The following is a 25,155-nucleotide window of genomic DNA, read 5'->3' on the forward strand; positions in this document are numbered from 1 at the left end:
AATAATAATAATAATAATAATAATAATAATAATAATAATAATAATAATAATAAATGTTGAAACTGTATAGAAGCCGTTATATCTAGTGGTTAGGTTAGTGTTCGGAACCAAAGCTCCAAATTTCTATTCCAGGTTTTGTTGTTACCTTATCCTAGGCATGTCACTTATTAGCTTGTCCAGTGACTAAAATGAATATAATTAAATGGAGCAGTGGTGTTATGAGATGTACTTGTTTTAGATTGCTTTGGGATCTTTGCACAAATTATAAAGAAATGCCAAGTATTGAAGTACTTCGATCTTTTCATTGTACAAAAAGGTATGCCTAGAAACTTCATAACAAGTTTAAGGGAATAAATAAATAAATAAATAAATAAAATGACATAACCATATCATAATTGTATAGGTTTGCCTATAAATACACTCACCTTATTCAATGTTTAGTATGACTAAACCCCCACTGGCACTGGTAGAACTGAGTTTTGTTCTAAATGTCAAGCAATTGTAGGCTTTGCAAATTTCTGGCTTTGTGTATATATTTGTGTGATAAATATTTGGTTATGAAGAGGTTTTGTAAACAGATTTCTGTCAGTCAGACTTGATTGCATATTAGAGGTGTCAAGAGTTCTCTGAAACACCCACCCCCTGATCCTCAATGCCTACACACAAATTCCCAAGACTTGAGGATTGCAAATGGGGAAGTTATCATCTAAGCCTCCTCAATCACAACCTGCTGTGGTATAATAGAGCCTGTGCTAGATACTGTAACTTCCACACCTGTGAAGCGGACTGGGTAGGTCCATCTTGACACATCCCTGCTGTCCTAGGATGACTGTTCCCTGAATGCAGGACAGCCATCAGCAGGTTATGAGGGTGCTTCCAGGCACTTAAGATACTGACGTGGGACCTGGAAGACTGTCAGGTTCCTGCAGCCTGTGGGATTTGCTCAGCAAAGGATTTTTGGGGACTGTAAGTGGAGGACTAAGAACACAGAGAGGATGCGGGATGTTTTTGCTCCATGGCAGTATTCATGTTTCATATCCTGGAGTCCCAGCTGAGCAATTGTTCCAAAATGGAGGGACAGAGATTGCTGAAAGCAGCACAGCAAGTGGTGAATTTGATTCCTGAAATTAAATAGGTCTTGGATTACCATTTAAATTAATCTGAGTTTTGGCTTGACCCCTTCAAGCTATTTAGGTGATCTGACAAATTTGTCAGGATGCATGCAAGTGAGTGCAAGGATTGTTTGCTTAGAAATTTAGGAGAGAAGCTATGGGAGGCAGTTGTCTCTCAAATTCTCATTGCCTTCTTGGTTTGGCTGAATCACAAATGTGGAGAGGGAGAGTTGAGGGGGAAGTGACTGATAAATTTAGATGTCTATGAAAATCCAACAAGATTTGAGATAGTTGCTGTGATTGTGGTCTCTGCTCTGGGGCTTGACAGTGTAGTACACGGCTTGGGTTCTGCAGGTTGAACCTGTCCCTGGGGTTTCCTCTGACAACTAAAATAGCCTCATCACATACTATGAGGTCACCATATCATCTATTGTGTTGGTAGGATTATGTCTACCTTAAGAAAACAGTGTCAGAAAAAAAAAAAAAAAAAAAAAAAAAGATTTTTCAGAGGAAAGCAAGAATAAATCAACTAAAATCCTATTTTTATTATTATTATTATTATTAATATATATTTCATTTTATTACTTTAAATAAATAACAGGCTTGTAATGTGTTGATCAATTTGCTTGGTGGCTTGATAACTCACGAGCGAGGCTGATCTCTGCAAGATAAGCCAATCTCTTCCCCTTCCATGGGAGCCTCAGCAGGATTCAGCTGTGGAGTGAAAAGCCAGCCATGCTTGCAGCACTGCCTTCTGTGGGGAAACAGCAGCTGAATTTTAATTTGTGAATGGAGAGAAATGTAGGTTAGAAGGTTCTGCTTCCCCCCTTTCCTCCGCCAAAGTTTCATATCCTTGGCTGAGAGGATTATAGCGCTCTAGGAAAACACTTTAGTGGTCTGGTATTTTTGGTCCTTCTTCCCTGCAAGGCCTGCTTGCTGTTCTTCCATAAGGGGGTGAGGAGGGTAAACTTCTGCAATTAGCTGATCCTGCAGTGATGAGCTTGGGAACATTTTCTTCTCATCTTGAGTATGGGGTGCCTTTATGGAACTGGTCTATAATCAACACTTGACATCCCTCAATACTATGGAGCAGCTAGCCAGCTGCAAGCTGGACCCTGGTGTGCTGCCAATCTGGTCTGCAAGGTCAGCATGGTCTGAATGGGTTCGATACATAGTTGTAGAAGAAAAACAAATATATGCCTTAAAAGCAATCATGTCAGTCTGTGTGGGATTTCCCTCTCTGAAGTACAAATGCCAGCAAAATTCCCATCTGTGTGTATATTTGAGCTAGTCACTCCAGGCTCTCTTTGTAGTCCCAGAGGAGAAAATAGTACTTTAGCAGTGTGATTACTGACCCAGGTCACCCAGGCTTCCCACTAATGGCTTTGGGAGACAGCTGTTCAGAAGAAAGGTATGGGTCACACAGGGAGCTCAAGTGCTGTCATCTTTAGCCAGGTGGGTCCAACACCCAGCACCTCTCTATTTCAGGGTTCATTGCCATCATCCCACAATGTGCCAAGAAAAAATCCCCATCTAACATTGTGCTTTCTATTCTAGGCTGTGACAGAAGCCTAGCCCCCCTCCATCCCTGGGTTATTACCCAAATATCATCTTGAGGACAGTGTGCTTGGAAGGGCTTTTTGGAAGCCCGCCATTGCTTCTTCAGCTTTTCTGTTACATCTGTTCAGAGAGAGAGTAACATGCTTAGTGGCTTGACCCCAGCTTCCCCTTCTCATCTTATTTGGCTCAATTGCTCTGGAAAATACTACAGTGGTTTGAGGTTTGGCCATATTTGCCTCTCCCTTATAATAAGCAGTGAATTGCTTTTTCCTATCATTTTCTCTCTTATATGGTGTCCCCTCTGTGCTTCCCTGTTTTGGGGCAAGACTGTGTAACATGTAACTCTCATCCTTCTTTCATCCTGCAGCGTCCTTTTTAACAAACAGACCTTGTTTTGGCCATGCCCTGCCACTCTGAAGCTGTGATTCAAACGCTTTAATACTAAAGTATACATTTACATCAATCTCTCACCTTCATTTCTTCTACACTCTTGGAGTGATACCAACCAGCCTGAGTGATTTATTGCATTTTAATATATTGAACTGTTCTTTCACCTCTCTTCTCCATTCACCCGCCTTTGTGAGCGCCTTGGCTTCATTGCTTGTAAAGTGTCACCTTGGGATGGATATTTCCCCTTTACCTTCTGAAGGAAAAGAAAAATGAAAAGAAATCTGTTTAGCTACTCTGCTCTCTGAGTGAACAATTTAGCTTATCATTCTCTTTGATTGCTCCTCTTGGACCATGGTAGTGATACTAAATAACTTTCCTCTGGGCTTCCTGCTGCTGACGTGCCGGGACCAGGGTTATTGCTCACCTTTGTAGTTCTGGTTAATTCATCCTCACCTCTCCACCAGACCTGCTTCAGCAGTAGCTTTGCAGTAGAACTGGAAATTACAGGTATGCATACATGTGAGTTACTTCGTTATTCACTTTGTTTTCCCTGAATATTTTTTCTTGCCTGATCTCATACATTCTGATGGTTGGGGAAAGGAGAGGAGCTGTATGGTACCTTTGTTCATTTGATTTTTTCAGCTTTCCCCTGCACACAGATATAATTATTTATTTTAAGGGTTGTCTGGGGGGAGAAAATGATTTAAATTTATTTACTGTGAGTTTCTTAGTTATTCAGAAACTTCCTGAAAGGAAAATTTAAGAGAATAACAAAAAGTATCTTGGATCAGCATGGCAGTAGGTAAAGAATAGCTTTCTAAAGTCCCTGGAGGGCTGGCGAGTCAGTAAACAAAATACAACAAGGAATTGAATGCATCCAGAGGAGGGCAACAAAGCCTGGTAAAGGGGTTGACTTGTGAGAATCTGAGGGCACTTGAGTTGTCCAGTCTAGAGAAAATGAGGCTGAGAGGCAACCTCATTGCTCTCTACAACTTCCTGAGCAGGGAAAACAGGGAAGGAATTTCTGGTCTCTTCTCTTGGTAACTGATGACAGGATGCATGGGAACTGCACACAGCTGAACAAAGAGAAGATCAGAACAGACATCAGGAAAAAAATTATTTGCTCTGAGGGTGGTCAGACAGTAGAAGAGACTTCCTAGAGAGGTGGTTGATGTCCATGTCTGTCAGTGTTCAAGAGGCATTTGGGTAATGGCCTCACTAATATGCTTTGACTTCTGGTTAGCCCTGAAGTGCCCAGGCAGCTGGACTAGATGATCTTTGTAGGTCCTTTCCAACTGCTGGATGGTAGGCTTTGATGTTCCTCACCCATCTCTGGGACTGCTTTTTTTCCCTCCTATTTACCTAGAAACGAGAAAGGATTATGTCGAGAGTACTATTTCTGCTGCTTCTAGCAGAATCTGACTTCAAGGTTAATCTGTTTTAAAATGTGGCTGCTCTGACTTGTTGACTCAGTCAACTCTAATTACAGAGTCAGAGCTTGTATAATACTAAGGTTTATGTAATTCTTTCCTCACTTTTCCTTTGCTATTTTTGTTTATTCTCATTCTACAGTTTATTCTTGGTATTGAAATCCCCGTTCTTCTTTTTTTTTTTTTTTTTTTTTTTTTTTAAATAACAGTTACAGAAATTTATAGACAAAGGACAGATTCTGATTTCAGTTAGACATCTAATTTGCTCTGAGATTTGGACAAGATTGACTACATTGTATATGTACACTGAGGTTAAGTTTTCCTATCGGATCTCTTGGATTTTTTCTTGTTAGCCTCTCCTTTCTTAGCCTTAGCTGTCAACACCTAAATCACCATTATTTGATTCCTATAAAGACATCTTCTTCTCCTTGTAGTATTAATGATTTGACATGATTCTTACAAAGCATCTTTTGGTTTCCTTTCCCCTATTTTCCAAATTTATTTTGCTGGATGCTCAGATAGTGTTTCTTTTCATTACTGTGCTTCCCCCCCCCACACACACACCCTCCCCCCAGGTAAATCAAATCATCTTAATAAGCTTATATAAAATTTCTCACTGGCTAAGTTAGCCACACAAGGAGAGAATGCAATCCAGCAGGCATCTGAATGAGTGGACTTTACTGTGGGGAGGGACCTACAGTAGCTGGCAGATGTCATATGTATAACAAATTAAATTGATGGGGCTTACAAGATTTGGCAGTCCGAATTTTGTCAAGCTGCCTTGTGTTTATCCATAAAGATAACTTATCTTTAAGTTGTATGTATATATGTATATATACATATATGTATGTATATAATGTATAGTATGTATACATACTATACATTATAATACCTTATAACATTTTAGTTGATTATCTATGGGAAGCAGTGCATCTATGGGATGCTTCTATCTTGATAGAACTGTGTCTGCACTAGGTGCTATGCCAGAATACTTATTTCAGTGTGACATCCCATCCTTACCTACCACATCTTTACCTACCACAACTACATCAGCATAAACCCTGCACTTAAGTCATGCCAAAAAATATTATATCCTTCTGGGGAAGATGTCTTGACCTGGGGTGAGAAAAGGAACATCACAAGACTGGTAAAACATACCACTGTGTCTGAAGAAAATTCCTCTGGAATTACTGTGTGTATTCTGGTGCAGGTGTACATAACCATGGGGTGATTTACCTCCAGCAGCAGGAAAAATGCTCAGCTCAGCATAAGCACATGGAGGCTCTAACCCCAGCAGCAGAACAAGGCTACAAAGTGGAGGCTGTTGCATCTGGGAACCAGATGCAGGCAGGAAAGAATACTTTTACTTGGTGATGCTAATTTTCAAACATTTGCATTGGTTTTGCCTTGCTTTGCTTTGTTTCAGAGGCTTGTTTAGAAGATTCCTGCAGAAGATAAAAAACTTTCAATACAAATACTCCTGCTTTTCTCCCATTGTCTTCCTTCTCCAGCTGATTCTCATTAAGAAAAAAATATATAGATACATATATACTTCTGAATCACCTACCTGCCCCAAATTTCTTGAACGTAAATGGAACATAATGAACAGAACTTGCTTCAAAAAAGTTACCATTTTTTAAAGAGTGTGAGAAAGGAAATGTCAGGTCTAGGTTTACACAGAAAATCTTCTGCAAAGCTGTGATTAATACAAACATTTCCTGAGTCGTTCTCTAATGCCTCCTCTTCTTCTAAGTACTGTAATCTAAATGATAAAGTAAACAAATAGAAAAAGGCCAATTGTTGCAACTCCCAGAAATTCACAATGGAGAATTAAACCCTAGCGGTGAAGTTGAAGGGAGGTAATTAAAACAGTTTGGAAATCTTACAGATAGAAAGAAAAATGGGGGCTTTACTGTCAATGGATAATCTCAGTTGCCAAAGTACTTGCAGATGGCTTTCAGCCTAGATATTTTCAGCTGGGAGGATCTTCAGCAACACAATGAGCTTTGTGAATGCTGACCCTTAGTAAGTATCTAAACTAATCTTCATTTAAAATATCTGGGGAATCAGGAAACAACTGACTCTTACCCAAGCTTTCCTCAGATGCCTTTTGCAAAAGGCTCCCAGCAGACAGAGTAGAGCTGCTCACAAAGACATCAGTAATCTTTCCAACCTCATCTGTTTTTGCACAGACTTGTATTAAAAATGAAAGAACCCTGGTGAAATTAATGCAAAATACAGTTGGAAAGATAATGAAAACTCTTTTGTGACAGACTTTAGGCTGCTGCAAGCATCTCTCACTTCCCTATTCCAAAAAGAATATAACAGTACTTTTTAGTGTTTCCTTATATTTTAAGGAGAAACACACACATTTTCTACTTTTTTTTTTTTTCCCCATTTTTTTTAGTAAGCTAAAATGCAAATTGGATGAGGACAACATATAATGTCCTCGCTTATGATTTTTTTTTTTTTTCTTCTGCAGAAAAGATGTGTTCAGTATTTTAATAGCACCATCTGTCACAGTAGCAAGTGCCAAGCTGTAATATTGATCTTGTCACTTTGGGGAATAGTATGATATTTAGGATTATAAATAACATTTTTCTTTGCTCTATTCATGTGTTTAGTTTTCATGTTGAACCCAAACTCAAGAAACTACTCTTAATCACCTAATAAGACAAGTACTTTCTTAGAATCCATAACAGAGGTCTTATTAGGACCTGTGGAGCAGTATTTGTGTTGTTAGCTGTCGTGCCTTAGTAATGTGAATAACTTAATCGGTCTATGCAATTTATGTAGTGACAACTATAGTCACAACTATGCAAATTTAATAGCTTCTAGTGCCCATAAGTCATCACTGGGCACTAGTTTTCTCTCTTTCAAAGAGAGGTGATTATGCTGATGAGATTTTAAATGAAGAACACTCAAACTGAAGTTACAAAAAAGCAAGTGCTGCATTTCTTGCTGTTTTCCATGTTAAACAGAAGCTCCCTGCATGTTTAAAGGCTATGTCCCCTTTGTATAAACTGGATTTTGTGTTAAATCTTCATTTAGGTTGCCTTGGAAAACAGAAGATGCAGTGTGCAGTTCGTTTGTGTTCCAGGCTCTCTGGAAAGACCAGAGTGTTAAGATCAGGTAGAAGTTATCATGAACCTGGAAAGGTTTCAGTGTGTTGCACTGATATATTCAGAGACTTCTGCCAGCACATTGCTGCTGAGGAAGAGAAAGTTATCCCAATAATGTAAAAACTTGTGTGTCTTTCTATTTGTTTTTCTGGAACTAGATGTATTTTTCAGCACAGTGGGCAAAACTGATATTCTTAGGTGCTTGATGGCAAAATTCCTGGACAGGTGAAAGGAGTAATGAAATTTTTTAAGTGACAATGATATTTTCCAAGATTTTCAGGGTTGAATACTTCTGTTTGTGCTCCTCTGTTGGAAGTGATTGACATTTTAGTGATATGGCAACATATTTTTTTTCTTCTTCTACTCCACGATCTCCTTTGGTTTGGATATTACTTGAGTTTTATGCCTGTTAAAGTAAGTTTTTGCCTGGGATTTGTAGTGTTAAAGTGTCAGAATATAAATACTTTAATACTGTTTCTTCTGTTAGGAGTTCTGCTGAGCTCTGTATATTTATCCTCTGCATGTAATTTCACTCACTACTTCAAGGCAGCACATGGAGCTCATAAGTACTGCATTTTACAGATTTTCAGCAGTTGTCATTAAACGTCTCTCTTGAAGAAAATAAAGCTCTTACACAAAACATCAAAAGCATGTACTAAAATAATCCATTATAATCCTATTCTTCATTTCTGAAAGGCTGTGCAAATTGATTTCATCTAAGATATTGCCAAACTATATCCAAGGTTGGGGTTGGTTCTTTTATTTGTTTCATTTCCTTTAACTTACAGAGATTTACAAAGTGGAGTATTTTTACTGTGGAAAAATGAAATCTAGTAAATAGGTTTGATGGAGTTTGGATAATCCTTTCTCTAACTCACTGCTCATTTTGGCTGCCTGCTTGCTCAGACCATTGATCACCAGCATTTCATTAAAGTAATACCTGGTGAGAGGAGAGCTGGGTCTGTAGCCATGTAGAAATACATAGAAATGGCACACTTTCCTTCTTAGAGAGATTGTTGTATATAGATTTACAAGCAATCTGTAATAGGAATCAGCCAACTACTTCAGAAAATTTTACATATAAGTCACACTTACACACATAGGTTACACGTATATGCAGGTTGGGATAAGTCCAGCTGCCAAAGTGCTAGCATTGCCTTTGGATACTAAATGTGATTCTTATACAGCTGGGTTCTGACAGGGGCTGATATTCAGCTTTAACATCAATGGGTATCCAGGTCAGGCAGTGTCCAGCCTGGGTTTTGTGGGACATGGCCCCTGCTCTCCTTGGACCTCAGTATTGTGGTGGATAAACAGGGCTGCTCAGTCCTTGCATCATCAGAGGGGAACAATGAAAGTCGGAATAGGAACAGGCATTATTTTATATACTGTTTGGTGCAGGAAAAGAAGCAATGACCTTGTTGGCATCTTTTTGTGTGTGTGTGTGTTTTAATATTTATCTGTTTGACTGTTTTTACAAACAAAAAGGAATATCTACCTCTCCTTCTTGCTCTCTGGCAAAATTGGCACTAAGTACTCTTGAAGACAGGTAATGGATACAGATACAGAATGCTGGTGTTTTCTTATATGTCAGTCACTTCTTGCAACTGCAAATCCAAATTCCTTTGCTGATGTTCTCAGAGCCTGTAATGCCTAGTTGCAGGTGAGAAAGAAGACAGCAAGAGACATTGCTCTGTATGACAGTTATTGCATATATATACTTCTCTCATCTGACTTTTGGTGGTGGCAGGGAGAGCTATGCCATCATTAACAGCCAGCAGGATGTGACGGGATGTATTTGTACAGTGAGCTCAACCCCCCTGGTGCCTTCCTGGGGGCAGAAAGTGGAGGAAACAATGGGCTGTCTCAGTGGCCAGGAGTTGGGGTGCTGGGGAGGAAGGTGAATTGGAAATGGGGACACCAGGGAGCAAAGACAGGACAGCTGTAAGGAGCTGAAAGGCTGGTGCAGGGAGCAGGAGGATGGGGAGAGAGCATGGTTTGTAGGTAAATGAGCAGATGGGAAGGGATTACATGAATCTCTGTGATCAAAGACAAGATTCTGTTTGCTTGTTTCACCAAGAGCTTCATCTCTTCGTTTGGCTGGATAACACGATTTGCTCTTGAGCAGAGATCTCTAAAGCAAACATGGGTATTTCCTCCCTTTGGATGATCAAACAGAAGAGCTGCATGAGGTTACTCAAAGTGTCTGATTAAAGCCAAATCCCCCCAAATGCCTGTGCTGACTCTTGTTTCCAAATACAAGAAGTTCAGTATGGCTGCATGCAGCCCACACAGACAAGGCTATACCTCAGATAAAGGAGCGATGGACATCCCTGGGGAAGCAGAGGAGGAAGTAGAGAGTGAAACAAGGATAACAAAACAGAGTAGAAACATTGCTCCAAGGAAAGTAGAGACGTGCTCTGAGTGTAAATTAATTAAGCAGCAGATTTAATCTAAGGTTTATGGGTATTACTATGAAAGAAAACATGTCAGACCTATTATATTTAGCTATTATAGCTAAAGTATTTATATCTGTAAATAGAGTGTGCAAATTCACAAATCCAAGAGAACGTAAAAAGCAGCTGTTTTGGAGATAAGAATAGATGTAGCATGATAGATATTTGGTCTTCTGCATGCTGGGAGAGTTGCTAGGAAAGGTTTGTGGGGACTAGCACTCAGTGTGATAGCAGAGCTAGGTGAGTGGAGAATGATGCACAGACTTGTTTGTGAAGGAAAAAAATAATTAGGGTAAATATTTGTCTCTAAATGTTAGCAGAAACAGAGTCTAGAAACAAGTGCTTTGAGGTGAGTGATCTCAGGCAATAAATTGTGCCAAGAATGATGCTTTCTTCATTAGAAAGTCCAAAGGAATGATTGCAAGTATAAAAAATGCCAATAACAGTTTTTACTTGAGGAACATCCTGCTTCAGTGCTGGGCAGGCTGAATAGTACAAAAGATAGCAAGGCTCCCCTTTCCTCAGTGGGTCACCCAGATCTGCACTTCCAGATATTATTTCCAGAAGCTTCTCCCTTTTTTGATGTGGGTGTCCCAGCTGAGCATCCCAACCTGAGGGGCTCTCCGGTGCCCATAACGAGGACTTTTATCTGTGAGCCAGGCATCCTGGGATGCAGCTATTTCAGCTCTTGCCTTTATTATGACACTTGCTGAAGTTCTTACCCTTGAAATGCAGGCTGGGAAAGGAGTGACCATCCTCTGCCTGGACAAGGGTATTTGAGGGGACAAGCAAGATGCATTTCGGGGCAGAAACACAAAGCTTAGGACTTCAGGGTTTTTGTCTGTAATGGCAGCTGTCTGTAAGAGTCATTTGGACAGGCGACCTATGCAATCAAAATATCAGTGAAAATAGGAATGAAAAAGATCTCCAAAGGTCATCTAGCTCACCCTTTTGTCCAAAGACAAGTTTAATTATACCCGTGCTGTTCCCGAGAGATATTACATCTTCTCTGCCTCTGTAAATTAAACGATCCAAGTTCTTTCAGGTTTTTCTTCAGATACAATGTATTTTTGGAAATCTGTGAGCCTCTCCTGGACTCTCTCCAACTGATTCACATCCTCCCATCACCCAGGGCTGCATGCAGCTGGTACCCTACATATGACCTCCCCAATTCTGGAGAGAGCTCAGGATCACTAGTGGTATTTTATGCCCTTGTGGAGTCTATAGAGGTTTTGAGCTTTTCCTATCAATTTGGAGGGAGCATCTGTAGAGATCAGTTAAATGTCTTGAAGAACTATTTGGTTTGTTGGGCCTCTTTTACTAACTTCTGTCAGGGTAAAATAATGAGCCAAGTCTAAATTTGAAAACTTGTAGAAAATGTATAAATGTAGACGGTTTGAAGAAGACTGAAAATTAGGACAAAGTTTTTGATAAATGACAAAGACTCTATTTACAAGGAATTGCTTATTGCAGCTGTCCATGTTAGGTCAGGTCTCATTTAGCATCTTCATTTAATGATCCTGTAGAGGGAGTAAACAACCTGTTAATGAATCTGTGTGTGATGCTATATAGGGAGTAACTGTGAGTAATAAGCAGGAAAGGAAAGACTACAAAAGGACATAGAGATGATAAACATGGATAATGAAGTTAATTTCATCTCTGCATAATACAAATGCATGCATTTGAGTAAAGTGGAGGAGGGGAATATGCATAAAAAAATCTGGAGAAAACAGGCAATAGTCAAAAGCCTGCTACAGGAAACGTAGACTTATGTTTGCAACGTGATATTGTTCACAAAAAGCTGAGCACCACTTTGGACTGTTCACAAAGAGGTTGCACACATGTAAGATGTGGGAATCTCTCCTCTCTGTTGGCTTGTTTCTGCCATGTGTACTCACTATTTGAATATAGACATAAAAAAATAGCACTTAAGTTGAAGGGGGAATGCTTAATGAGATAAGATTCAAAGAGCTTGGATTTGCTGGTTAACCCAATGGACAGACCAACATATGGATCTAGGTTTCAACTAGGAAAAAAAAGGCAAAAAGTCAGAATTATGAAGAAATAATGTTAAGAATAAGGAAAATGGCACCAGCAATCAGGCATTTAAGCTGATCACTTGTGATATAGCCTAGGGCTTAGAAAATTCTACGCAGTACTTGGGAAATGTTTGGGCTCAAAGGGTTATAGTAAATGGGGTTATATCAAGATGGAGCCCAGTCACTAGTGGGGGTCCATTTTAGGGCCAGTTCTTTATTCATAAATGATTTGGATGCAGGACTTGAAGGTATGCTGTTTGCAGATGACACTACATTGAGAGGAGCTGTTGACTCCAGTGAGGACAGAAAAACCTTACAGAGAGATCTTCACAAATCAGAGGGCTAGGCAATTGCCAACAATATGATATTTATCAAGAGCAAGTGCTGGATTCTGCACCTGGGAAAGGACATCCCTGGTTATAATGTACAGACTGGAGGAAGAGAGGCTGGGGAACAACCCATTGGAAAGGGATGTGGGGGATCTGGCTGATGAATATGAGTGAACAGTGTGTCCTGGCAGCCAGAAGGGCCACCTGTACCCTGGGGACATCAGGCACAGCACTGCTAGCTGGTGGAGGGAAGGGATTGTCCCGCTCTGCTCTGTGCTGGTGCAGTCTCACCTCGAGTACAGAGTGCAGTTTTACATGCCACAGTATAAAAAGGACATAAAACTATTAGAGAGTGTCCAAAGCAGGGCTACAAAGATTGTGAAGGGTCTGGAGGGGAAGAAATATGAGTGGCTGAAGTCACTTGGTTTGTTCAGCCAGGAGACTGAAAGCAGAAAATTTCTGGACCCAGAAGTTGTTGGGCACTGGAACAGGCTCCCCAGGGCAGGGGTCACAGCACTGAAGCTGCTGGGGTTCAACAAGTGTTTGAACAATGCTCTCAGACATAGGGTCTGATTTTGGGGTGGTTGTGTGTGGAGCCAGGAGCTGTACTTGATGTTCCTTGTGGGTCCCTTCCAAGTCAGGTTATTCTATGGTTCTATGAAACGTACAGCAGGGAAAAGCCGATCTGTGGTAAGATGGCATAGAAGATAAGGGGTGTCATTGTCATCCTTATTTCCATTTATTTTAGCTCTCCCTCACATCACTCTAACAAGAGTAGCACAGGAGGAAGTTTAAAGTAAATGACGACTGGGTCCTAAAAGTTGCTGTTGAGAGCAGGTTCCCTCCAGTGTTTCAGCCCTTCAGTCCCTTTTGCAAACAGACAAATACAGTGATCAGACATATCAGAAGCTCAAAGATTTGGATGTAAAAACTCACGGGTTTTTACTTCAAATGATTTCATCTCTTCCCCCTGTGAGCATTCTGATGTGTTGGAGGCTTGACTAAGTAAAATTACCTATCTAAACTGCAACAAATCCAAAAACAGTTCCCTAAATGAATGTGTGCATGCACTCGTATAAAGAGAATGAGGGAATCTGTAATTATTGCTTTTGTTAAGGAAAAAATAAATAAATAAATAATGAAAAAAAGGGCAGTTTAGTCCTTTTGTCTAATACAGCAGTCAGTCTTGTCATTGTTGTGAGTAAAATAAATAAATGATCTGCAAAGAGAAAAGAAAAAAGTATCCAAAAATTAAGCTGGGCTATACAGTAACAACCAGAACATGGATAAAGAGCTGCAATGCCCTAAAATATCACTGAAACAAGGTAGCAATGCAGAGGTGAACAAGGTTGTTAAGAGACACGAGTAGGGCATGACAGATGAGGTTGTCATTGCAAATAGCTGCCACAAAGTCTTTGCCATTAGTATTAAGAGAAAAAGCCGAAGGTCACATCAGAGACTAGAATACGTATTCCTGGGACACTACAAAATGCTAAAAGGTTTTATGATTAGGCCAAAGAAGATAGTTAGGCAATTAGAAGTGTTGGAAGTTGACAAGGCACCAGATCCAGATGAGTTACATTCCAGCAATGAAATGGAAGCAGCAAGTGGAATTGAAAATTTGGCGGGGATTTTTTTGGTCCATCTCCAAGGATAGGGTTGTTCAAGAGGACTGGGGAAAGAGGAGCTAACAAAGTCCCTGCATACAAGTGATGCTCAAGAAAAAATCCAGTGTTTATGCCATTCATTGGTATGAATATAACTGATAAGGGAAAAATATGTTTTGCTTCTGCAAGCACATGATAGAATATTGTTTGCTTGGACTCAAGAAAAGGGAGTTCTGGCTTATAAATTTACTTGCATTTCTGAGACACGTTATTGCACCAGGAGACAAATGTCAAGCAAAGTCTATAATTCATCTGACTTTCCTGAAAGCATAGCATGCAAAATATTGATCTACTTAATAAACACACATTATCTCCTGAAAATGATTAAAAAATAGCTCAGGAGGAATAAATACTATCAGTAACAATGCAGAGAGATAACAGATAGCTGAGAGCAAATGTATTAAACAGAATCTATCAGCATTAGGTGGGGTCCTACAGATTCCTATGCTACATATGCATTGTTTTGAGTCTTAGACTTAAAATATTGTGGAGGAAAAGTGAAAATCCCATACTATTTTATGTGCCTTGTATTATAGGTCAGGTTCAGCAAGGGACAGGACAGTGACAAGCCATTCAAGGCCATGTATTGTAACCTTTAATCTATGCAAAATCTTATGTCTGTCATTGGCAGAAGTTGCCCTTGAGGCACAGTTCCATATTTGAAGGAGCTCAGCTCTGTGTGTGGTGATGATTGGCCTTATACCTATTAATGATGGCAAACCAGATTGTTTCATGCAGTGCTGAATGTGATGTCACAAAATATTTATCAGAAGATGAAGAATGGGATGTGATGGTTTCAACATGTCTCTGTGCTGAGCTCCTTCCCAAGGGAGGGCTCCCATGCTGGTTTGGAGATGAGAGTCCCCAGAAGCAAAGGGCAGCTGCCCATCCCTGTCCTGGGTGTGATGTTCTTTGTGTCTGCTAATCTTTCAAGCTTTTAGAGGTGTTGCATCAACCCTGCCACGTCCCAAGGCAGCAGACATTAACTGGAGGGTTGTTATTTTTTTATTATTATTATTTTATTTTGCTGCTCTTTGGCTATGAGCCAAATTCCTCAGGCATTTTCTCATCTTTTCCAGAAAGATAAAGCTGTAATGTGTTTCTTGCAGATGAGGTTTTCATTCAAAACATTGGTTAAACAATGACACTGTAGGATCTGTCCCATGTTTTAGAGGCAGCACTCTTTCCATGCATGCCTCCATTGCAGTTCTGTGTGTTGTTACTCTACCATGCCAGAACAGCCCTCTTACATTCACTCTGCAAGAATGCAAATAGGAACTGCAAGAGCTCAGCACCTTCAGGGATCTGGTTATGATAATCTCCTCTTCTAGCATAATCTTCATAGCTGAACTGTTGCTAATGTGTTTGCAATTCTCTGTTTTAGCATTTAAATAGTAATTATTAGTGGCATGTTCTTTTGGGTGATCAGCCCAAAGCTGCAGTGGAATAGTGTGACCTTGAGTTTTTCTATAGACAATGGAAATTAGTTGATAATGGACAACAGTAATTGCTTGGATGACAGTGCACCTCTGGAGCTACAGCACCACAATACATCACAGAGGCCAGGAGCTTAGCAGGATTCAGAAAAAATGAATTAACAAAACGCAAACAAGATGTTAAAAATAATAAAAAAAAAATGGGATAGAGGATAATACAGGGGGTAATTATAATGTAATTATATAAATATAATTATATAAGTAAGCACTGTAGCTTCATTGGGAATACTGCATGCAGGGCTGTGCTCAGAGATGCCTGGTGAGGGTGTTTTGAGGCCTGAACACTTCTAAAACAGAGAAATTGATAAATACTTGTGTTATTTACTTTTGGAAAGGAGTCCACAAAGAGGATATCAAACTGCCTCACAGGACTCTTCAAGTGTCAGCCTATGGGCTGGATCTAGCCCATGGAAACCAAGCGTCCTGCCAAGAATCAGTATTCCCATTTTTATCCCAGATCTGCTTCCCTGGGGAGGCACAGGGCAGTGGAGTGTCCTGCTGGGATTTGTCTGGCAGAACAGGAGACAGGATGCTCTCTTCTCTCCGCTGCTTCAGCGCTGGGTGGGAAATCTCAGCAGCAAGGAGGTGTGCCAAAGGGGATAGGATGATGGGGGAGGTTTGGGTGGGTGCTTGGGAGGTGATGACATCTGAGGGAGTTGGGCAGAGATGAAGGGTATCCCATGGAAGGTGATGGAATTTTGTTGTACAAATAAAGCCGAACAGTCATGCAGCAGCCAGGAGGCAAGATGTGTGTTTCTGATGGGGATGTGTATAATAACCTTAGGGTAGGGGAAGGAAGGGATGTGTGTAGGGCAGAGGGTAGAGGAACCTGGGAGTTTGGAGCCCTTTTCTCTCATGTTAGGGGGATTGGGATGTCTTTTTCTCTTCACACAAAGACAGACAAATGGCCATGGTCATTGTTGAACAAATACACAATAATCTACAGGGAGGAAGAACATGGTAGAAGAAACCAGAGCCATGAGATTTCCCACCCAGGCTCCTGTTAAATAGGTTTCCTTGTCACCCACTTCCCAGTAGCAGCTGAAGTTCTGCTGCAAGGCATGATCCCAAGAAGGGAAACCAAAAGCTTCTGAACAGGTGGAAAACCTCATGTTTCCAATGTATGAGTTCAAATCAAATATCAGAATGTTGTTATCATGCATGGAGCTCATTGCCATGGATTGGGTTGAGAGAAGAGTTCTTCCACATTTGTGAAGAATATGAACACTTGTATGAAAACTAAGAATACCACTGTTGCTCTCATACAGTAACATGCTTAAGGAGAGATAGTCGAACTCCATGATTTAAGTCAAATTTTAAATATTAGTTATGAAGATAAAAGCTAAGCTTCAAGCACAGCATCCTTCCTGGGTCTTATACTATCTGAAATTATACTGTCTACCCAATTAATCTGACCACTTGTACTTTCTAGTCAGTTCTCTTCTGCACTGCTGTGTTTGCAGGAACAAAAAGCATTCACAATTATAAGGACAAATTTTATAAGCACATTAAATAATAATAATTAAAAAAGCATTTGGAAAAAAATATTAATGTTTCTTAACAGCAGAAAATGTGTGCCTTGAAGCAGATTTGTGAACCTTTACTCTGTGGCTGATTCTGGCTGTCATTACTGTGAGCTGTGCTCTGCTGATCATCAGTCTGATCCAATGTAATGCGTTCTCTGTTTTTATCTTGCCTTCTCGTACAAAGACATCCTTCTTTCAGAAATGGTTTGGCTGGTAAAGTGGCTGCACTTACAGGCTCCCTATTAGGCAATTTTATTATAATGTTTGACAGATTTATACACTCACACAATTTAGTATTATTGTATCACAGATAACAATAGTAAAACTAACTATGAAAATAGGGAAAAAAAAAAAAAAAAAAAAAAAACATTAAATATTACATGGTGAAGAGTAGCTTAATTTCATTTTTGGCCAGGGGGCCTTCTTCAAGCTGAGGGGAAAAATTCCATTATCCTGTGTTAAATTGCTATCTTATTTTTTCTTTAGAGTTTCTCCAGTGAAAGCAGCATGACCAAAATCTTGCTCACTTTTGATTTTTTTTTTTTTTTTAATATAAAATTTGAAAATGGGTAATATATCTGTGATTTTTCCATTCTATGGTTTTATTGCTGGGACAATATTGTCTCTGTTATGGCTTGTGAGCAGTGGTTTGTGTGTGTTCTTAAATAGATCTGATGCATGAAATGATGATGTTCCTGTGCTTTCTCAGGCTTTGAAGTCATTAGAGCTAAGTATTACCAAGTTTGTTAAATGTTTGGGTGGACAAGATGATGTACTGTCAGACCTGAATGTTCAAGAAGTAATAATCCGTACTAAAGAGAAAAGAAAAAGAGTATCAGCATTTTTAAAGGAATGTGTTTTCAGGCCTTTTTATCTCTCTTCTGAGTTTTGTGCCTTTTGTGTTAATGAAGTCAAGCTTTTTCTTTCTTCAAGAAGGGTAGATTTTTATTTTTATTTTTTTTTTCTTAATGAAATTTGGGCTTTTCACGTGGCTCACTGAGTGAGGAGGCTCAGGGAAGCTCCGTACCTTATTTCCTCAAGATGCAGTTAGTTACTAAGGTCAATACAAGGGAAGCTGGGCTGCATGGTGACTGTGGGATGGGTGCTTTCATTGGGCCCTGGTGTGGGGTGGGAGCTCTCCCAGATGTATGGAGTCTCCATTTCCTCATGGGTTACCTTGGATTTTGATGGAGATTCTCTTAAAGGTTTGGGATCTTGCTCCCCTCCTCAGAACTGGCTCTGCTGTATCTATGAGGATGGAGCTATAGCTCTGCTTCTGTCTGTCCATCCTTCCTTTCTCCTGCTTGGAGGAAGTTGCACCTTCTAACAACCTCTTCAAATATGGGTGTGTATGCACTAACCTTTTTTTATTAATATTTTCACTCTTCAGTTTGCAGATATATTTTAGACCTGACTAAAAAGACAATGGCTCAAGAAAATCCTGGGGGAAAAAAAAAAAAAAAAAAAAAAAAGTGGTTGGTGCTCTTCCTTAGTTGCTGGTTCCCTTGTCATTAGGGGTTGCTGTGATTTGGGAAGAGCTGCCATGCGTCAGCACATCACTGACTGTGTTTCCGTAGTGAGTAAAGCAATTATTGCTGGTATGCCTTGAAAATGGGGAAAGGCATCTGTTGTTCCTCTGAGGTGAATGGTGAAATGGAAATTGATGCTAATAATAAACATAATTATAAAGATGGCTGCTGGAAAGACTCCTGATCTGTAAGAGAAAAGTGATGCTTTAAGAGCTGTGCTGTGGATCTAATGAGAATTGATATTGCCTTTTAAACCTTTGTACTGAGGCTGGAATGACAGGTATGATCAAGTCGCACCTATTATGTGACATTACTTGGCAAAAAATCCTCTTTTTATCAAAAATACATGATGGCACAAAGAATTAGCTTGGAATTTCTATCTCCACATATCTCATTTTCAAAACTCTTTTTCTGAGCTTTTATTTTATTTGTGTGTATGTAAGGATTGTGGGTTGGAGTTGTTTGCTTTCTAATACAGAAGGGACAGAAGTCAATCAGATTTCCTGAGTTCAGTAAAACTTAAACTGGCCAATTACAAGCCATCATCAGGGAAATGTAGGGCTGCAAAATGCAAAGAAATGTGAAAGTCTGTGTTTGGTGCAAAGCCTCCGTCTTGCCATTCCTGCAGGATCCAGTCTTTGCAACCACTAATGTCAAAGAGGAAGATGATGAGAACATGTATTATTTTGGAAGATTTGTGCTGCCTGGTAGTTTATGTGTCAGTTGTCTAGATCTGGGTTACAAAATATCAGCCTTTAAGTTAGAGATGGCTTTGTGCATATGTCAGTGGCAAAGGAATTGAAAATATCTTTAAATAATTGCTGTGAAATTAAGGAACTATTTTGAAGTTGTAATCGAGTTTGATGCATCATGATTATGTTATTGGTAGCAGTTCCTGGCTCATCCAATGTTATTATTGCAGAATCGATGTTTTTCATTTAATATTTTCTGAATCATTGTAATCTTCAGTGGTACTTAATTGAATAAAACATAAGATTCACTTGAAATAGCCGCAGATACTGCATTTCTCAGAGGAAGAATGTTTTCACTTTGTTTAACCCAAAGCATCAGTTTATTTGCAAACATAATTGATACTGGCTTGCAGAGTATTCTTAGAGTACATTAAATGCAATAGTCATCACAACAAAATTAGATTTATGGCAGATAAGTGTAAATAGTACAATATTAGCTGAAATGGATCTTGGACTGTAAATACACCATCAGGTCCCACTGTGGATGGATCAGGAGTCTCATTCATGAATAACTCTACAGATATGTGGTGCTCAAAAGGAAAAAAAAAAAAAAAAAAAAAAAGCCCGGGGCTTTGAATTACCTCCTGATACTTTACAAGAACTACAGCTGTGCATTTCCAGAATGCTGAGCTGCAGGGTCACACACGGGCAAGGGTAAAGCCCAGCTCCTGGACCCAGCAAGGCTGTTAATGGCCAGCACCACAGGTAGAAACACAGCCCTGGGTTCAGTGGAGGGTGAATCAAACCCCGGCCAGCAATGCCTGGCATTGGTCTGGCAGAGGCTGGAAACCTGCATGAGGAACTGTACCTTCCAAATCCTTATTCAACCCAAATGGAGAGGTAACAGAAATGAAAGTTACTGAATGACAATGCAAATCATTCAAGCTTTTTGGAAAGAGTACTTTGAAATAGTCTATGAAAGGAGGGGAGAGGTGTGATGCTGCACACACAGAAAGAGTTTTAATACAGGGTGCCTCAGAAGTGAGTACCAGAGAAAAAATGTCAGTTCTTCATGGGCTGAGTCAGAAAAACTTGGTAACAGGGAAAAAAAAAAAAAAAAAAAAGTCAATTTAGGAATAGACAGCCATGTTCTGGGCAGATGGCAGGCAAAATATTCTTTTGGGGATTATAAATTATTTTCAGCAGAGTCTGTTCTGTTGGAAATATCTTCAGCCCAAAGCACAGGAGAACCCTGGGCAGTTCAGCTCCTGGGTACTGACATAATACATATAATACAAATCTCAGAAAATAAATAAATAAATAAGCAAGATATTATTTTTCTTTTAGCCTCATTCCAATCACTTTCCAATATGTTGTCTATACTGCTTGCACGCACCTGTGTCACGGGATTATTTTATGAATAGATGCTTTTCAGTTGTGACTTCAGCTCACAAAAATGGATTTTCATTTATACTGTGTCTGCATTGCACTTCTCTGACTGTGTAAGGAGGCTTTAAAATTGATGTGTGTTGCACTTAGAGCCACTTATAGCCACTTTACAGAGCCAGAGTAATGTCAAGGAGCTTTAGTGCCTGGGAGAAGAAGATGCACAGGCCTGTGCCAAGATGGAAGCTCTACCAGCCTTTTAAAGCAATCAAGGATTTTTGATTATAGAAATTTAAACTTCATTTACAGTGCAAAATCTGATGAAGATACTTAAGTTTCTGTTTCCCAAAAAAAGAATTCCTCCCAGATAAATTAACTACCACTTCTTCCTCACGAAGAGAAAGACAAAGTGAAGAGGAGTTCTGGTACCATGCTCTGCAGCGCAGCATGGGCTCCACTATTTCAGCAAAGGTCTTTGTGTATCAGAAGGGTTTATTTTTACCATCTCTGTTTGTCTTAGCATTGGTTAAGTTTAACAAGGAAAATTTGTATTAGGGAGAAAAAAAAAATGTTTTTAAAAAAGGTTTCTTTAACAGAACTGCTTGAAATCCTCTAACAGTGTTCCTAAAGGTTGTATTTTTACTAAAATATATATATATATATATATATTGCAGATTTTATTTAGCAAAGAGATATGAAAAATTCTTTTTTATTATAAACAGTGTCATCCTAATGGCTCAGCTGATAAGAAAACATGAAAATGTAATGCTGGATGGACTATGAATGAATAAATTATTTTCTTGCTACCACCACCACAAGAGTAAACCAGCAATCTCAGCCTACTGTCTAGCAGGTAACATGAAATATTAAATAATGGCCATGTCATTCTGCTGTCAATACAAGCTGAATTAAAATCAGCTTCAAGAAAATACCAAATTAAAGCATCCTTTCAAGACCACTACTGACTATAGTGCTATTTGTGTAATTTTCAGTCAAATGCAGCCTGTTCCTGGCAACTATAAAGAGAATAAAGTCTGTTGAAAATAGATTAATCTGTTCTGGAAAGCTTGTCTCTTGACTTCATTTCTGTAGTTAATTAAAAGCTTGATATGTTGGTTAGTATTTTCCCATTTACTCTGAATTTCTTTGACCACTGGAAGGGGCAGAGTGATCAGGTGAAGTGCTGCTGAGGAATCCTGTTCGTTAACGCTTTGTACAACAGTCTCCCTTTCATGCTGAGCTTAGATTTACTGGCAAGTGTGAATGTGTGTCCTTTTCCCATCAATCTATTATGCTTTCTTCTTGTATTACTCCTTTCAGAGAAGCTGTTGCTTGTTCTGATATCACCAAACTACAACACGAGGTGAAAAGTATTTAACCAACTATTCCCTGCTCTGGTTTGCTTTATAAGGCAAATGGAATTGATTTTTTTTCCTGCTGGTCAGGTTCTATTTCCACTTATCCAGTCTCTTGAAGTTTAAGCCTCTAAATGTCCCATTCAGCAGCCACTTCCCACACCAGCAGATGTCTTGATCTGTGGAGGAGAACAAGAGAAATTGAAAGGTTGCTGATTAAATGAATAAATATAAGACCTACGCCTATTATCCCTGGAAAATATGTCCAAAAGGTTGTCTTTGGGTAATATTTGCAATAAAAGGCTAGTAGTGTTCTCAGGTATGATAAAATCTGACCCTTCTTGCTTTAAAAGGTCTGATCTGCCCTACAGAGTGTGCAGTGATGGGTGTTGCAATTTATTTCTTGCAGTGTGAGTTCATGTATGAAGGTGAGACTTCATAAGCTCTCCTAAGGCAATTGCAATTGTGGATATTTTGCTGGCAGAGCTAAATGGAGACCCAAGTGCTTTCCAGAATGTATCGTTTACAGCAAAGCCTGATCTCAGCACATGATATTGATTTGTTTTTGTTTCCTAGTGCTGACATTTAGCCAATGGGTTTTAATTCCTTATGCAACTCTTCCTGCAAGTAGTCCATAGCTGGGATAGTGAAAGACTTGGTAGGTGACTGAAAGCTGGAGTGGGCTCAGCTTTTGTGTCTTTCTGGACCTCGTTGTACTACAGAATAATTAGGCAATTGCTTGTGCCAATTGCACCTGTGATGTACACATGATCTGTTTTTTATATACGTATATATGATGGGTATGTGTAATTGCAGAGATCTGTGAGGTCTGGGAATGAGACGTGAATTAATTATATGTGACAGGTACATGGTTCTGTCTGTGACACTTCAGCACTGTCAAGCCCAGATTTCATACTTGCATGGTTTGTTAAGGGATATATCTTCAGGGGGGGAAATACACATTCTTGCATAGCTTTTTTTTTTTTTTTTTTTTTTTTTTTCCTAACTCCTAGGTTTTGCAAGAGCTGTTTAGCAATGTTAGGGAACTTTCTATCAGTCTCCTGATATCACAAATTCCCATCCTTGTGCTATTTTCTCAACTGAAGGAAATCACAGACATGTATATATATTTCATGGAATATTTCAGAGATGTGCTCAATTATTCAGCTGTAGGTTACTTTGAAATGTTTGTGCCATTATTTCTTGTTATTTTCTTATAGCATTATGTGTTATAATGAGAGTGCTATAGAAAGGATGCATTTGTTGATTTGGATTATGTGGAGGAAAGTACAATTAAGTGTACCTTTTTGGTAAAGCTGCTGTGTATTTTATTCATATTCACAAAAAGTAACAGTGGAACAAACAGTAACAGAACAATCTCAAAGTCATATTGAATCACCACAGTGTTAAGCAGAGGTCCTCAAGTCCCTTAATGAATGCTGCTTACCTGTCCTGGAACCCTACTGCAGCACTTGGACAGCCAGAGCAATTACCTGTACCCAAATCACTGCTGCTTACTCTCACTGCTTCACCCTTACCCTGCCTGGCTGTTAGACCTCAAAGGAACAAACATGGGCTGGGGGAGACACAGAGTAGTTTTGAGCCCCAGAAAAGGACTTTTTATGCTCCCTGTACATTTTGGACATCCAACCTCAGTTTCTTCTTCTTTTGTACAGTCATAGGGACACTGTAGCCATGAGCATGAGCAGGACAAAAAGACTGCACTTGCCTTTTAAAGCCTTATTCTAGCTTTCAGTAGGGATAGGTGAGGAAAAATCTGAGGCAGTCTGTCATTTCAAGTAGAGATGGGAAGGATTTAACAACTCTGTTTTCAGCCTACCCGGTGTTGTGCTCACTGCCCTCTCTCCAGCTCTGCCTGAGCACCCAAGGGGCTGTTGCTGAATTCCTGCTCTAATTAATGAACATTATCAATGATAAATAAAGGATGTCTTATCTCCTTTTAGAGGTCTTATGCAATGTTCTGAGCTCAGCTGTTCTGAAGACCCCAGTAAGATGAATAGGACATAGAGATCTATGCATCCTTTGTGTATCCATTCTCTTGTGTTACTTGCAGATCAAATAAATGGATGGGAACAGGATGTTGCCACTGCATTACTTGATTTACTTACACTATTTAAGGTGGTGTTTGGGCAGTGTTGTATGGTATGTGTGTATTGTACATCATGCCGTAAGTTTTCCATTTTCTTTACTGTATCATCCGGTTTCATTAGAGCTAGGAGACAGGTTTGGTGCAGCTTTCTCATTACCAAAGAGTACCACACCCCACTGAGGCAGTTAGAGGCATGGTGATACCCAATTTCAAAAACTAACTCTCATTAACTGAAAACTAAACCTCTCAAAGGTGCTCCAAGTGGTACATCAAAACTGCTGGTCAATTTTTAAAAAGCAGAGCAGGGATTCTGTTTCTGTTTGCTTTATCACATGGAAAGTGGACTACTGAGACTGTACCAGTAATAAGTCAAAGCCGCTCATCCTACTATTCCTTCTCTCTCTCTTTTTTTTTTTTTTTTTTAAATATATATATATATATAATTTTATTTTTTTTTCCCCGGCCTTGGAAAAAAAGACAGACTTTACCTCTGTGTTGAGGATTCTAGGCAGGCATTTCCAGCTGGCCTGTTTTCCATAAATATCATTTTTACTAGCTTTCAAAATACTGGTAACAGGTTTTATCCATCCTTTGCTTTTGCACATGCATCTTGTGAGATGTGCGGTACAGAAAGGTGAATGTACGGTGTGTATTGAGGCACAGTGAGGGAAAGCAAGTGAAGGAACATAAATCTATACACCGTTTGTTTCATACACCTGCTGAAGCAGAGAGATGCCCGTGTTGCTTTCTGCCTCTTCCTTACACATCTGAAGACTTGTGTACAAGAATTGGAAAATATTTTAAGGCTTTACCTTCTAAGTAAATAAATAAAAATTAGATAGGTTGTGTGTTGGATTCCTCTATGCCTCTAAATTTTAGAGAACACAAGTGTCTACAGTGTTTTTTTGTTTAGACTCTTGAAAAGGTTATTTTGGGCTGGTGAAAAAGCTTATATA

The 25,155-nt window shown here is 39.5% G+C and overlaps 1 protein-coding gene and 1 long non-coding RNA gene across 6 annotated transcripts in view; both read left to right on the forward strand.

Annotated features, from left to right (window-relative positions):
• DPP6 (dipeptidyl peptidase like 6) overlaps positions 1-25,155 on the forward strand; it is a 551,821-nt gene that overhangs the window by 267,636 nt on the left and 259,030 nt on the right. The gene's annotated exons all lie outside the window — the stretch shown is intronic.
• LOC118162000 lies at positions 1,668-12,117 on the forward strand. The gene is made up of 3 exons (XR_004748249.1): positions 1,668-3,569; positions 5,703-5,806; positions 5,919-12,117. It is a non-coding gene; the product is annotated as an uncharacterized LOC118162000 (long non-coding RNA).

The sequence above is a fragment of the Oxyura jamaicensis genome, chromosome 2 (assembly GCF_011077185.1).
Source record: "Oxyura jamaicensis isolate SHBP4307 breed ruddy duck chromosome 2, BPBGC_Ojam_1.0, whole genome shotgun sequence".
NCBI classification, from domain to species: Eukaryota; Metazoa; Chordata; class Aves; order Anseriformes; family Anatidae; genus Oxyura; species Oxyura jamaicensis.